Genomic DNA, 6187 nt, shown 5'->3' with positions numbered 1-6187 from the left:
AGTAGCTATTCCTCAGTTGAGAACTCCAACTTTGAGTTACCTTGATCCCGACAAGGCATCCTCGCAATAAACGCCAGAAGCCTCTCACTGCTACTTGTTTACAGAAATAGTTGACCATGTCAGACCATCAAAACGGAAGTGCACAAGCTTCCAATGGAAAATCTAATGCAGCTGGTTCGGCCCATGCTATTGATCTGACTACGTTTCAAACCAGACTGAAGTCATTCTATAATCATTGGACTGAAGCCATAGCCTTTTTAACTGGCCAAATCCTGCACGGTATCAAAGACAACAATTCCAGCGTAAATTAATCAATTATATGACACACATGAAAAGCATGAACAAACACCTACTCTTTGTTGTTAAGTCGTCACATCCTGTACGAACATCCATCCAGCTTTGGAACAAATAATTTCACAGTTGCACTCACACTGTTTGAAATTGGGCCTTGTTCATGATTAATTTCATTGTTACCAAGCTCAATTGTCGCCTGTTATGCTTCTTGCTGCAAGGGCTTTCAGGATTGAAAACCAGGATGCCAAAATATCCGCCTCTCCGACCACAACTTAAAGTATCAACAACTGAAATTGTTGAATTTTCATGAATATTATGATGTCATAAGTAGATTAAATAAGAAGTTATTAATCTAAACTTGTGAAGAAAATTACCTCAGCATCCGCATAGGTCGATTGCCTTCTGATACCGCATCGAGGATACTTAACAACTGACTTGGAACAATACCGCTTAAGCTTCAATTGTTTCAATGATATTAGTAAGATTCATAAGAGCAGTGTAAATACAACAAGTTAAGAAGCATATATGAATTGGGGAAGGAAGATACCTCAACTCTATCAAACATGTCATCAACAATCAAAGGCTCTCCCCTGTAATATGCATCTCTTGCCTATTACCAAAGAGCACCATGTTCACAAATGAGAAGCAGTGTTACAGAAAAAAGTGAAGACCGAAATTACCTGAGGAATCAAAAGAAGGAAATGCGGAGACAACCAAGTGTCAGAAAGAAATCACACAGGAAAGAAAATGGAGATTTCTGGAAAATCCATCAACAACATCGTGAGTAAAAGTAGTAGCATGCTTTTGAATCCATGGATACTTCACTATCAGAAACTCGCTCTCGAACTCAAATGCCCTCTCTGCCTGAGCTGGTTCAAGCAACCTATTTTGTCTCCTTGCAACCACTTGGTCTGCAGTTCCTGTATGTCAGATGGTTTGACGATCAGTTCTGAGTATGCTCTCGGTAACACCAAATACGCTCAAATAGATTTAAGGCATGTGATAAATTCAAAGCTTTATGGTGCAAATATAGACTTGATTGAAGTTGCGGTTATCCTGCCAAAACAACAACAAGCAATGTCAAATTGTTACAAAATCATACACAATATAGCATTGGAGGTTGGCATTTCGCCAAATACATTAACTGCAAATATCAATTTGCAGGAAGGTTATATGGCCCCTGATGTGCAACACGAAATAGTCAGTTGGCTAAAAGCCCATGCGTATACTGGGGCATTTCACAAAGGTTACAAGAATTTTCACTGCAGTAAAAAATACAGGTAATTAGCAAGGCTGTAGAAAATTCAGAAAAATACCCAAAATGGAATGGAGACAAAATTCAAAGAAAAAGCACAGGTTCAGATTACCGTTCCAGGAACAAGCATCAAATAGGACAATCCGAATTCTAAACCCCAAAAGGACTTTGCAGAGATGTTTGTTTTAATCTACCATACAACAACAAAACCCTAATCTGCAAGATATAAAAAGAGAGGTGAGGAGAATTAAGAAGGAGGAGGAAAAAATTGAGAGGCGGACAAAACTCCACCAAGAACCCTAATCCCCAAATCAAAAAGAAACTGGTATTTGGAGAGGCGAAGGAAGAGGATTTAAGCATCACCTGAGCCGTTGTCACCGTCGAAGGTGAGATTTTCACTCGACTCTCTTTTGAAACCGTAGATTCGTGTATTTCTTGGGTAGTATCATGTGCGATTGAGAGCGGTGAGCGATTGTGAGAGACGGATGAACGTTTGAGTGAGCGTAAGAGCGATTGAGGGACAGGTTGAGAGCGAGATTGAGGGAGCGCTTGAGAGAAACAGAAGTTGTTGAGAGAGGGAGTGACAAAATCTGTTACTGTTGCTCCCGTTTTTGTTTTTCTTTTATTTATTTTAAGCAAAACAAACCTTTAAGATATTAGAAAACCATTTAAGAATCTAATACGTTTAGTATTCCTCTACTTTATTATTATTATTATTAAATTGTGTATAGTATTTAATTGCTTTTTGATTCCCAATCCATTAGCCTCTAGAACCCAACAGCCAAGCGGCTGGGTTTAATTTCTTGTTTTTTCTTGGTAGTCCAACAGACTATTTTTTATCTTAGTTTTTATTTTTAATTCTAATTTTTAATCTATTTTGATTTACTTATCCGAATTAGCATTAAAATAATAACTAATCATAAATGGCCTAGTAGAGAGAGGGTAGTTTCATGGTCTTTAGTGGAGCGGGTTCGATACTTGGGGATAGCTAATTTTTTGTGTTTATATTTGTTATGTCTATTATTTTATTTAATTTCTTTTTCTATATAGTACCTTGCAATTTATTTTAACTTTAGGTTATTAATACCCATTTCCATACCCTTGTAAGTCGATTGCTTTTTAAGCATCACCATCAACCTCACATAGCTTACTCTTGGGCTTTCTTACAATGAGTCGGTTCTCTTGCACTTACACTCATATATTGCATTATTTTCTGTTTGAGCCCGATTTAATTATTTCATGATTTTGAATCCCCATTTGACAAAATGTACCTCACTCCCCCGATGTGTAATAATTTTGTACTGTTTTATTTCTTTATTTGTTTGACTGTTTAGTTAGATACTAACACAAGAATAAAATCAACCATTTCCAAAAGATCAAAAATAATGACTCGATCCAACGTCGAGTATTTTCTCAATAAACAAATCAATTCATTTCTCCCTCCTATTCTATTCCATTTCTTTCAAACTTTCATCAAACGATTGATTCAACGTCAAGCCAGTTTTCTTAATAAAAACTCAAAAAAATATTAATTCATAGTTAAGACCTTTTCAATAAGATGGAAGTGGAACATGGTGTATACCGCGCACTCCTGAGATTAGGATTCGAGATGTATATCTCGCCAATCCTAGCTCTCGCCATCATCCAAATTTATCCACTTTGTTTTCTCTCAAACACTCATTCAAATTTCTCTTAAACGTCCATCAATACTTGATCTAGTGTCAAGTCATTTTTCACAACAAAACTCAAAATACCTAATTCTTATTTAACACTTTTTCAATAAAGGTGGAAATGGAACATGGTGTATACCGTGCACTCCTGAGATTAAGATTCGAGACGCATGCCTCGTCTATCTTAGCTCTCGCCATCGTCTAAAATTGTCAATACAATTTTTTCAAACCCTTTCTCAATCAAACCTAAAATACCTAATCTTTATTAAACACTTTTGCTAATAAAGATGGAAATGGAACGTGGTGTATACCGCGCACTCCTGAGACTAGGATTCGAGATGTATATCTCGCTCATCCAAGTTCTCGCCATCACTCAAAATACATCCAACCAATCAAATTCTTTTCTCGCCGCCGTGCGATTAATAAAAAAAAACCTTTCTCATAAACGAAAGATATATTGTCTTAAGGTGATGCAAAACAATGTTTCGGCCACGATTGTTGAGTAGGGATAAGTGACGCTTTTCCGAATGTAGATTTATAAATCCGTTCGATGTGTGGTATGCGTCCACTCCTCATATGTTTTGGGTAAAACAATGTTTTTGTCGATTACTACAATATAGCTTTCGCTAAAATCGACCAACAAACAAACATTTTTCTACCCAGAACTACGTAAGCCTTGATTTCTCTTTTGAGATACGTAGGAGCAGGATTCGTATATCTTGTCAGGCCCATTAATAAAAAACTTAGGTTTAGTCTTTCGTCAAAAATCCAAAAACATCCTCCTCTCATCCTTTCTTTCTTTCCCACCTAATAATTTGAAAAACCTAATATTTCAACTAACACTAACGCACACAACTAACCTAATGGTTCCCGTTGAGTACAACGGACGTGAGGGGTGCTAATACCTTCCCCTTGCATAATCGACTCCCGAACCCTGATATTGGTTGCGATGACCATATCTTATCCTTTCTTTTAGGGGTTTTATCGATATTTTCCCTTTCCCATTTTGGGAATAAATAAAGTTCGGTGGCGACTCTGTTCAGTCCATCATTGCGAGCGTGCGATCGCGCTTCGCTTTGAAGTCGTATCCCCATTTTTCGAGGTGTGACACATGTAATCGACAAAATATTATGTAATAAAAGGTACGATGTTAAATATTCTGAGTCACAAAATATACAAATAATACAACTGCAAAATCAAATAATTAAATAGGTCCCCCACGGGCTATGTGTGTTTCCCGCGATAATCCGATAAAAACCTCACCATTTGGGCTTACCAAATCCATGAGGTTATCCATAATAATTGTGATCATCTGAGACGTTTCTAGTCATCGGCATTAGGTGGAGGTGGCGGCAGCGACACGTCATTGGTAGGTACCCTAGCATCGGAAGGAACAACGTCATCCATAGGCTTAACAAGTGGGATGATGCGAGCGTGTGATATAGTGAGGTACCAATCTAGGTAACCATCCTCACACTGTGAGTCATGTTGAACCCTCACTGCGCTATCTATAATGGCACAGGCAGGGCCGATGATGTTAAACCACCGGTCAATGCTCGAAGCTGGTACATCCGAAAATGGTCGTGGGATGCCATTGACATAACCATATTGCCGCAAACACATCTCAAGCAAGTGTCTATCGACTAATGTCTACCACCGCATATAACCAAAAAATAAAGAAGACTCATCAAACTCACGGTAGACTCTATGAGTTGTGTATGGCGTCCAGATAACATCATTTACTATTAGTGCATCAAGCCTCCTCATGTACTCCGCAACACCACCTGGATGTGCTTATCTGGCCTTCCATTTCCTCGTCTATGGGGCGCCCGCAGGAGTCTGCTACACTCTCCTATCATAGATGGTAAAGAAATGCTCGTATATCCAACACTGATATAAGAACACAGACACAACAAATAATAATTAAGAAATTTTATTCGTAACAATTAAATAAGAACTAAACTACAAATAATACTTTCTAATATACCTAAAATAGACTCAAATAACCAGCAAGTTGGTTGGTCTCAAAGACAGTCACAACTCAAAGTGTTGCATATATGATGGTCAATGCAGCGTCATCACATGTCCAACTGATATCGTCAAGGCCACTGAATAGACACATGTGCCAAGCATTAATATAAACATGAGATTTATCCATAAAGAAAGTACATGCTACTAGACGTAGCATGTACACCCTAGCAGCAACCTCATACATTCGTGCCTCCACAAGCTCGTGGTACTTGTTCCGAAACTAAGACATCCGAAGGTGAGCTCCCCTGTAAAAATCAAACTCCTTTAGCACTTCTGCCTTAGTAACTCCCAAATACAGTGTAGCCATGATACATGCAATCTTCTAGTTAATAACATGGGTGGTGGATAATCTATCGACAAGGGGGAGATGGAACAAGGAGGAGACATCATCCAAAGTGATAGTCATCTCCCCAAATAAAATATGAAAGGAATATGTCTCCTTGTGCCATCGTTCAACTAAAGCAGTCATAAGTGAAGTGTTAAGAATGGTGAGTTAGTAGTGGACAAATGATAGGAGACCAAAGTCAATAACAATTCGCCTAACCTGCTCAGACATCAAACTCATATGAAAGGTCTTCATCTTTGACCCGTGGGATGTTACCTTCAGCTTAGGACAATTCTATAACAAACAAAGTTAAAAAAAATTATAAGTTAACTTTCAACACATCATGGAACAATAATAAATAAATTAAAGTTAAACATAAAATGTATATACCTCTCCCTGCCATAATCGATATGCCACATGGTCAACATACTCAGTAAGCATCGATCGGTCATTGGATCCTCCCAAAAACTTTCCATCAGCGTGCACAAATGACTCCGTCGAAGCAAGAGTCGTAACTTTTGTATCATGAGTAACAATAGCCTCATCAGTAATGGGGACCAGATTTATGGCAACCACCTCAATAGCAACAAGGGTATCTGTCTCGACCACGTC

This window comes from Lathyrus oleraceus, chromosome 1, assembly GCF_024323335.1.
Source record: "Lathyrus oleraceus cultivar Zhongwan6 chromosome 1, CAAS_Psat_ZW6_1.0, whole genome shotgun sequence".
Taxonomy (NCBI): Eukaryota; Viridiplantae; Streptophyta; class Magnoliopsida; order Fabales; family Fabaceae; genus Lathyrus; species Lathyrus oleraceus.
The sequence above is the reverse complement of the archived record's forward strand: the minus strand, read 5'-3'. Positions refer to the sequence as shown.